This window comes from Nyctereutes procyonoides, unplaced genomic scaffold, assembly GCF_905146905.1.
Source record: "Nyctereutes procyonoides isolate TBG_1078 unplaced genomic scaffold, NYPRO_anot_genome, whole genome shotgun sequence".
Taxonomy (NCBI): domain Eukaryota; kingdom Metazoa; phylum Chordata; class Mammalia; order Carnivora; family Canidae; genus Nyctereutes; species Nyctereutes procyonoides.
Genome location: NW_026575139.1, coordinates 24142003 through 24151594, shown reverse-complemented (window position 1 = coordinate 24151594; position 9592 = coordinate 24142003). Strand labels below are relative to the sequence as shown.

The following is a 9592-nucleotide window of genomic DNA, read 5'->3' as shown; positions in this document are numbered from 1 at the left end:
ACAAGGTTGTCTGACTAAATTATTTAAATGACTAACTGAACCCTGAGCTGTAAAAAGACAGCTCGGTGCAGTTCTGCATTTAGTCTCGGATGGTTGAGTGGCATTTGATGGATGAGGCAGGAATAGTAAGCAGATAAAATTCCCCAGTGTCAGTTCAGCTGTCCTTTATAAGCTTGACTTTGGGGCCATTTTATTCATGTATTCTTCAGCTTTTTTTTTTTTTTTTTTGGTGGCAAGTGTCAGAACATCCAACTTAAAATATCTTAGCAAGCAAGAGAAAGGAGATGTATTGATTCCATCACTGTGAAGTCCAAAGACTTAATTCAACATAGTCTCATGGCATGTTAGGTTCAGGGACTCATATGATGATCTCACAGCTGTTTCTCTCTTTGTATGTGTTGGCTCTCTTTTCTGTGTGTTGATTCTGTGCTAAGTCAGATTCTTGTCACATGACAGGAAAGATAGCCACCAATGGCCACCAACTACATTCTCACACTGGTGTTTTCAAGGAGAGGAGTGCCCCTCTTCCTTAACATTCACATATCAAATCTCAGGGAAGACTCAGATTGGCTCTGTTTGGGTCACGTGCCCATCCCTGAATCAGTCACCACAGCTTTGAAAATGTACTACTCTAATTGGCCAGCTCTGGTCACATACCCACATTTGGTAGCGGTGGTGAAGGGGCACCAGGATTGAGACTCCTCCAGGGCCACAGAGACAAGGAGAGAAGTGGTTCTTCAAGAAAAAAGGAATACTGAATAGAACAACATACACCCACTACACTTCTCTCCCTAATTCCACCTGGCCCAGAATTTTAACCGGAGAATTTACTGTCTCTTCACCCTCCAAAGACTTATTGTGTTAGATTAAGGAGAAAGTGCTGGGCTTTCCCCAGAATGTCTACATTTCTATGGGTGCCAATTTATTATTAAACTTTTAGACATGGGAGTCTGGATGGCTCAGTAGGTTAAGCACCTGACTTTGGCTCAGGTCATGATTTCAGGGTTCTGGGATCAAGCCCCATATCAGGAGTCTGCTTGTTCCTCTGCCCCTGCCCTCCCATGCTTGCACACACACACTCTCTCTCTCAAATAAAGATCTTTTTTTAAAAAAAATTGTTTAGACATACCTGTTGTTTTATAAAATTCTCATTGGTTATTGGAAGAAAAGCCTTCTCATTCTCAACTCACAAATTTTCTTCTCCAATACTTCAGCCTTGGAAAAAATATATCATATATATTTAATATATTTTATCATATATGATAATATATTTTAATAATATATAATATATAAATGTATATTTTATCATATGTTATATATGTTTAAATATATCACATATATGTATCTTTTATTTTTTTTATTTTTTTATTTTTTTGTGTATGTATCTTTTAAAACTTTAAACCAAACCACTCCTCAAAATCACTACCATGGAATTTCTTCTCTCACCCTAGAAAAGAGTGTGGGAGGCTTATTTCTCCTGGTAGGTGTTTGCTTGAGCAAGGGAAGGGCAGGAGGAAGAAACCATCATGAACAGGTCTCTGTAATTTGCAATATTTAACAGCTAGTTTCAACTTCTTGTTTGATTTCATAATACCATCCTGCCCTTCAGCATAGAATTCTTTATGGCATTTTCTTTAAAATTAGCAAATTAAAAAAATACCCATTTTTGAAAAATTTGTGATAACTCCATGAATGACCAGGGACACAGAAAAATTAATGCTGAAATTGGCTTTGTGTGTACCAGGAACTGCAAAATCAAATGCCCCCAGGGACCCAGCAGGTCCTGTAAATGACCTGGCAGGCTGGGTGGAGACAGTGTCAAGCTGGGCTGTTTAAGTCCCATCTCAAGGAGGCGGCTTCCAGTGGGCTGCAACCCACTGCTGCCATTCAGGAGTACATTCTGTGGTGGATATTAATTATTCACTCCTACATGATTTCTTTCTCCTCCATGGTACCTGGGATGAGGATGACTGAGCTTCCTTATCTCTTTGAGATTAAAAAATGGTCATGTGACTTGCTTTGGCCAACATAAGCTAGAGTGACATGTTTCACTCCAGGAGGGAAACCTTTAACTGCTGGTGCCTGGTCCTCTCCACCTCTCTCTCTTTCCCTGCCACTGTGGCCATGGATACACCTGTTGATATGATGGGGCAATACTGAGCCATCACCTGTAGGACTTCTGCCCTGGACAATGACCTGAATCCACAGATGTCTCAGGTAGGTAAAAAATAAGCCCTTTTTTGTGTTGAGCTGCTGAATTTTGGAGGATGTTTTTTAATGTGGCATAACCTATTTCATCCTATTAAATGTTTCCTGACTCATCTTTCTTGATAGAAGTTAGAGATCTAGAGTTTTGTGTGAAATCTTTGATACGTTAAAAAAAAAAAAAAGTAAGGTTGAGTCAGTAAAGCCAAATTCAACCTGCCAGTTTGTAATTTTTGGCCTACATGGTTTGAATGGAACAACTGATGAATGTTTTTTCTATGGTGCAGCAATCTTGTCGGGACTCCTACAGTGCTTATCATCTGTGTCACATATCAGTTCTTCGTTACTCTCAGCCTTGCTGTTTGTTGGTGTTCAAGACCTTGTTCCTAACTAGATAGGAGGTGGGGACAAATGAGGAATCACATCTTAAACCTTGTGTACCTCACAGGCACATGACTAGTTGCTTGGTTGATTTCTCAGAACTTCCTTCTTTAATGTTGGAGAAACAGTTCTACCCATTTCACTTTTTTCCTGTCTGCAAAGAGCTTTGGAGTCACTAATGTCCATTAAACTTTCAAAGGCAATTGTCCAAATAAGTCAGAGATGCAAAACTCAATGTGTTAATCAGGACTTTTCTAGTTGCACTACAGATTTTGCTTGACTTCCAGTGGGGTTACATCCCAAGAAACCCATCATGAGTTGAAAATATCAAAAGTTGAAAATGCATTAATACACCTAACCTACTGAACAGCATAGCTTAGCCTAGCCTACCTTAAACTTGCTCAAACACTTGCATTAGACTACAGTTGGGCAAAGTTACCTAACACAAAGCCTATTTAATAATAAAGTGTTGAGGGTACCTGGGTGGCTCAGTCAGTTAAGAGGCTGCCTTCTGCTAAGGTCATGATCTCAGGGTCCTGGGATCGAGCCCCACATCAGGGTCCCTGCTCAGCAGGGAGTCTGGTTCTCCTTCTCCCTCTGCCCCCTGCTCACACTCTCTCTCAAACCAGTCAATCAATAAATAAAATCTTAAAAATCGTAAAGTTTTGGATGGCTCATGTAATTTGTTGAGTACTGTACTGAGAATGAAAAACAGAATGGTTGTATGGGTACAGAATAGTTGTCAGCGTATTGGTTGTTTACCCTGGTGATCAAGTGGCTGACTGGGAGCTGTGACTGTCAATGCCCGGAGTCACGAGAGAGTATGGTGAGCATATCACTAGCCCTGGAAAAGATCAAAACTCAGACTCTAGTTTCTAATGAATGCGTGTGGATTTTCTACCGTCATAACACTGAAAAATCGTAGGTCAAACCATCATAAGTTAAGGACTGTCGTAATAGGAAATCTAAATTCAAACTGCCTTAGTTAGGTAGGATATAATTTACTGATTCCTACAGCTAAAAATTCCAGAGGGAGTGATGACGTCAGGCACGGCTGGCAATGCCATCTGAGCTTGATGTGTCTCACTCTCTCTTGCTTGGCTATCCTCTACTCTTCTTTGCATTAGCTTCACTCTCAGTAGTGCACCTCTGGCAGTTTCAAGTCAAGCTTCTGGCAGCTTCTCTTCCCAGCAGATCCTCAACATTCCTAGCCTCATCAGACCCACTTAGGATATGTGATAATCTCTCAGTTTGGCCATTGGCCAGGGTTTATTAATCAGGCCTTTTGTAGTTGCCAGTGATAGGAAAGCTATATTTAAACTGTCTTAGGCTGCTGGGTCTCTCGTCTGTCCCTAAGAGCCAGTGGTAGGTCAGCTCCATCCAGCAGGGTAGGAAGAAGTAGGCCAACATCTCCATAAACAAGTTGGTGTATGGCCTCTCCCTCCAGCTACTTCCAGAGGCAATGACTAGGTAGAGATCTGGGAGGGGGCAAAGTGGCTGGAAGGGAGAGCTTGAAGCTGTGTTTACACAGCATTCCATATACAGCTGAAAAACATCTGTATGAAATAATGGAGAAGACCTAATGGATATGACAGGGAGGTGGAGGGGGCTAAAGATCACCAAGTTACTCCTCGGTGCCACCCCTGTAGCGTATTTAATTCGTGGGGGAAGCAAAGGCCCAGCAGGACTGCCGGTGGCCCAGCTATGTCCAAAGCAGGCCCTGGAGAGGACTTGCTCTAACCACACACACTAATTATTAGCCCCCACACATAGATCAGTTTAGTTTTTTCAAAGTCCCAGACGAAGACGCATAAAGTAACATTGCCCCTGTTCAATGTTTTCTTCCATATAAACGTCCAGACCTCATTTTCATAGGGAAACATCATAAGGCAGTTTCATAGTACCCACTTTGATCTCTGTGCTGTAGTAAAGGTGTAGTTGGCCTTTCTGGGGCTCAGCGTCATGTTCTTCCACAAGACTATCGGATTTCTACTCATTTTCCACTGTATATTCTTTCAGGACCTTACTTTGTTTTTACTTGCTAACTTCAATGTTTTGAGGGAGACTGCTGATGGTGAAGGTGAGAAGGGTCAGTCAGTGTCATGGGTGCTCGATCCTGCCCCAGGTCCCCCCCCCCCCTCCCGGTGAGACCAGTCCTCTCATCCAGAAAGCTTCCACTGCCCGCACTGGGAAATAAGCAGAACAAAACCTGACTGTACTCACACCGAAGAGACAGGCTCATTCCGTTTTGCTCATCTGCTCCCATCTGTCTCAAGTCTTGTTGTTTCTTTCACTCTGAGCATCTGTGCTCCAAGAAGGCATGAACTTTTTCTTTCACTTCCTTTCTTCTCTGGGTGATGACCTGACATCACTCTGGGAAGGAGGCTGAAGGTTACCGAATATAAACACTGTCACTCACTCCCATCTGGCTTAGGCAGAAAGGTAGGCTGGGCATGCAGGGGGCTTGGAGGTAGGCAATGCCAACCGTGGTGCCAAGGCCTTGGGAGCCACGTGTATGCAGGAGGGCTCGGTGTCGCGCATTTCCTCTGGAGTCGCCATTAACCATCGACCACTCGAGGAGGATGAAAGGTGGGAGTGAGTTGGCCCTGGAAGCCCTAATGGGGGGAGAAGGCCCCCGGGGTGGGCCGAGGGCTGGGTCTGCTCGGGGCAGTGTCCCCGAGCCGAAAGGAGCCGGCAGGGGCCGGACGGACGGGAAGCCCAGGGGTCAGCCTGTGGCGTCCCAGAGAGCGCAGGGGGCTCTGGCCGCAGGCCCGGAGGAGGGCAGCCCGCTGCGGGCAGGCAGCCCCGGGGCCGAAGGGCGCCCGCGCCCGCGCCCGCGCCGCCAGGTGGGCTAAGGTGGGGCTGATCCCTCCGCCCACGCGGCCTTCGCCCCGGCTCGCGACGTCCTCCCCTCGCTCGCCCTCGGTCCTGCCGTGTCCGAGGCTGAGGACGTGCGGAATCCCCTCGGGCTGGGGGCGGGCGCTGGGGAGGCGGGGCGGGCCGGCCGAGGCTGCGGATGCTGCGGGAGCCCCGGGGCCCGTCCCGCCGCGCCTTCCGCTGCCCTCTCCCGGGCGCCGGCGGCCGCGCCTCGCTGGAAGCCCTGCGCGCGGGGATGCTCTTACATAACCGCCCGCCGCGTCCCGCTTCCCCGCGGGGTGGGCGCCCGGGGCGGCGCGAGGAGCGCGAGGAGCGCGAGGGGCGGCGGGCGGCGGGGGAGGTGAAGGTCAGTGGGTGTGAGCTCCGGATCCACACCCCCTCCTCCCTGTCCCCTCCTTCCCTTCCTCTCCGTCCCCCTCTGACGTCTGGAGCTGGCAGCTCGGCGGGTTCCGCATTCCCGACCCCTCCCCGCCGCCCAGGGGCCGCTATATAGCCGGGGCTGATGCAACCCGTCCCGCCGCCCGCCACAGCCTGCGGGAGGGACGCTCGGCGGCCGCGACGGGGGGCGCTGGCGGCGGCGGACGCTGCAGCGGCGGCGGGGCTGGCGCCGCGGCGGCTCCCGGGCCGGGACGGGCCTGGGCACCGGGCGGAGCTCGGCGGCCGGGCGGCAGCGGCGCTGCGTGGGCACGGCGCCTGCAGCCGGGCCCCGGCCCCGGGGGCGCCGCCTCCGCCCGCGGCTTGTGCACGGTGGGTGCGAGGGCGCGCGCCGGGGGCGCCGGGCCGGGCCGGGCGGGCGGGGCGGGGCGGGGCGGGCCGCGCGGGGCGGGAGGGGCGGGAGGGGCGCGCCGGCCGCGGGCACCTGGGGACCCAGGCTCCCGCAGCCGCCGGGGCCCGCGAGCTCCGTCCCGGCGGGGGGCGCTGCAGCACGGGCCTCTCCCGCCGGCGCCGCGCCGGGGAGCCGCTGGCTGCCCTTTGGTTCCCGCCCTGGGACGGGAGGCTCCGTCCGCTCCCCGGGCACCCGGGGCGCTCCCTGCGCCTCCCCCCCGCGCTCCCGCGCTCTCCTCCCGCGTCCGTTTGCAGGGAGGTGCTCCCTTCGGGCGGCTGGGAACACGGGTGAGTGGGGGAGAAAACCGCCCGGGGTGGGGGTGGGGGGAGACGGGCGGTGGGACGTGGGGATGGAGGCCGAAAGGCCGGGGAGGTGCGGGGTGCCGGCGGTGGAGGGGTGACAGGGACCTGCTGGCAAGTCGTGCCAGCCCCCACCCCCCTCGCTGGAGGAAGCGCTGCTCTTAGAGGGCCTGGAGAAGCGCCGGGGCTCTCGGTCCAATGAAGAGAGCTCCTCTCAGGGCCATTGCTCTGGGGTTCCGGGCTGGGAGCGGGCCTGGGGGCGGCCCGGGGGCCCCTGTGGGCTCCCCCTGGCTCCCAAGCCAGGTTACATAAGGAAGGAAGCCTGCTCCTCTAGGTAACCTGCCCCTCCTCTGCTGCCCAGCCCAGTTTAGAAGACTGTCTTCTGCCCCGCCCCTCAAAGGAGCTCGAGGGATTGGGCCATAGGGCCTGGATCCCCAGACCCTGGGGTGGCCGACCCAGGCTTTGCCTGGGTCAGTGGGAGGAGCTGGAGAGATGGGAGGTCTTGGCTCTCCTGGAGGGATGGATGGGCCATCCTCGTAGCTGGAGAGGCTGGTGGTAGAGGAACTCAACTGACCGCTTGATTCAGCTCCAGTTGCAACGTTGCCTGACCCTTGCTCAGTGTAAGGCTCTCGCTACAGTGTAAGTCCAGGGCATCCAGCTATGACCTGACTGCATGTGCTCAGGGCAGACGTGCTGGGGTCTGTCTCTCAGAAAAAGGGCTTGCGGACTGTGAGGGTATGTGTACCCAGGTGTCAGTCTTGGTGGACTCTCCTCAGGGTCTCACTCTGAGGAGCATCTCATCTGAAGCTTTGAACTGTGATTGGATGCCTGCCTGTCCTGTAAGCCCTTGCTATGAACTGTGTTCCCATATCATCTCCCTTCCCCACCCCAGCCCACCTCCTTTCCCTGAGGGTTTTTAAAAACACCTCCCATTTCTTTCATCTTTCCAGCAAATCTGGCTGCAGCTTGGATGGACGCCTTATCTTCCTTTGCAGGTTTCTAGGGGAGAGTTTAACCAGGTATCAGGTGTGAGCATGGCTCTGGTTTTATATATAAACCTGAGGACTGGGGCCGAGAAGCAAGATCTATTCTCGTGGTGCCTCTGGCTGGTGAAGGTTTTGCCTTGTTTAAAATAGGGAGGACAGATTTCTCAAAGACTCTTCTGTTCCTCTTCTTCTTTGGCTTTGGTTCAGAGCTGCCAGCAGCTCCAGAATCTTCCTGAAGAGCTGGGTGCTGTGAGATTTTGAAGGGCTGTTGGAAGGCATGCGTGTTGAGGCCTCTGACTTTCCTCCTAGGTTGGTTGCAGTCACCTCCAAGGAGATGTGTTGGTAAGTGCTAACAGTGTCCCCTAAGGAAGGATTTGGTCGAGGATCTCTCTACTCAATAACTAGCTTTTGCGCCCACCAGGGTGTGTTGTCTCCCCCCACCTGTTTGCAGGACCTGTGGGCATCTTTTCCAACCTGCAGAATCCTTGGCAGGATGGGCAGGGCTAGGCTCCCTGGGCCTTGTTTGTCGCGGGGCTGCTGGTATTGCAGCAGGCCGCCTCTCGCACCGGTGCCTCTGTTTCCAGCTGCGCTCTGGAAGAGAGGGGCCCGTGCGATTCCAGGTTGGCCTGCTCTGTGTTCATTCTGCCCAGCTCAACTTGAGCAACTAGAGCCAGGGCTGAGGGCAAGCTACATTCTTTTCTGCTTTTCTGCTGCAGGATGCAGCTTGCTTTTTTTCCATGCGAATGAATTATGTTTGAAACCGAAATGGGAGGAAGAGAAAAATACAGTGAATGTGTATGGGTATGTGTGTGTGCATACCTATATAGGCTGGGGGGGGGGTGGTTAGCAGACACATTATTTTTCCATTTTCCTTTAATTAAGGCTCTGTGGAGGTGTGTTTGAAAACAGAGGGTCTCCTATGCCTTTGAGGAGGGTGAGAACACTGTTTTGGCTGCGTCCCGGGCCATATGCAGCATATGGTGGCCAATGAAACTGGGCCTGGCTCGTTCTGTTGCTTGTCTTGGCAGTCGGTTCCGTGGCTTGTGTTACCAGCTCTGGAACTTACGGGCTGCCAAGCTCTGTGTGCCTGTGTGTGTGTGTGTGTGTGTGCGCGTGTGCGTGTGCGCGCGTGTGCACTCTTGTGCGTGTGTGTGGTTTGGCCTCTCGAAGCTCAGCAGAGACAAATGCCTTAGCGACCCAGGGTTGGATTTTTCAGTCTGTGTTTCTTTACACTCATTGCTAGCTGTGGGAGGCCCGGCCAGAGCTCACCGTTCTGGCTTTTTTTTTTTTTTTTGTATTTTATTTATTTATTTTTAGTCTGTTTTCTTGCTGCAGCCCATGGGATTCCATTTGTGGAGTTCCATTTCCAAAGCTTTAGCTAGCCAATGGTATTTTTTAAAAAGGGCCAAGAACTTGTCACACACTATGTGCCTGTCTGCGTTATGTATCATACTATGAACTATACACACCGATGAGCAGAGATGGGGTGAGGTGGGAAGAGAGGATGGAAAGCTTACCCAATGGTAGTATCTTTTCAGCTCTTCACTATTTAGGACAAGGATCTTGGCAGAAATGCCTTAATGTGTATTTATTGAGCACCTACGATAGGCAGGGGAGAAAGCTGTGTTTACAGGCAGGGCCTGATCAAAAGCATGTCTCTGGTCTCCAGGGAAGAATCATTCCTGGGGGGAGAGGTTCCAGTTTCTTCCATGGCTAGATGGTTCTGCCAGGGTCATGCATGCCAGTGTGTCACTCGGGTGGCTTCTCCCGATCCCTGCCATCCCCATCACCCCTCATCCTCTCCTTGTGAGGATATAAGGACTGACCCCTCCTAAGCAGTGCAGGAATACAGTAGGTCCAAGGACACAGAAGATGCTGGCCCTCTGCCTCTAGAGGCAAGGGTGGAAGACACTGGTCGTGTCTTATTGCCAGTGATCTCTGCCCCTGGAGGAAACCTTAGGAGAAACCAAGGCAAAGGACAGATGCTGGGCCTCCTTCCTGCAATTTTGTACCCAGTG

The 9592-nt window shown here is 51.8% G+C and overlaps 1 protein-coding gene across 5 annotated transcripts in view; it reads left to right on the top strand.

Annotated features, from left to right (window-relative positions):
* The first annotated feature begins 5705 nt into the window (after positions 1 to 5705).
* Positions 5706 to 9592, top strand: part of JDP2 (Jun dimerization protein 2) — a 40759-nt gene continuing 36872 nt past the window's right edge. Inside the window, exon 1 of one of the 5 annotated variants that reach the window (XM_055304369.1) lies at positions 5706 to 5809. The gene's annotated coding sequence lies outside the window, so the exon portion shown is untranslated. Of the gene's footprint in view, positions 5810 to 6006; positions 6211 to 6399; positions 6577 to 7190; positions 7209 to 7891; positions 7917 to 9592 lie in introns of those variants that run through there. The other 4 variants (XM_055304375.1, XM_055304374.1, XM_055304371.1 and 1 more) reach the window with 4 other exon arrangements.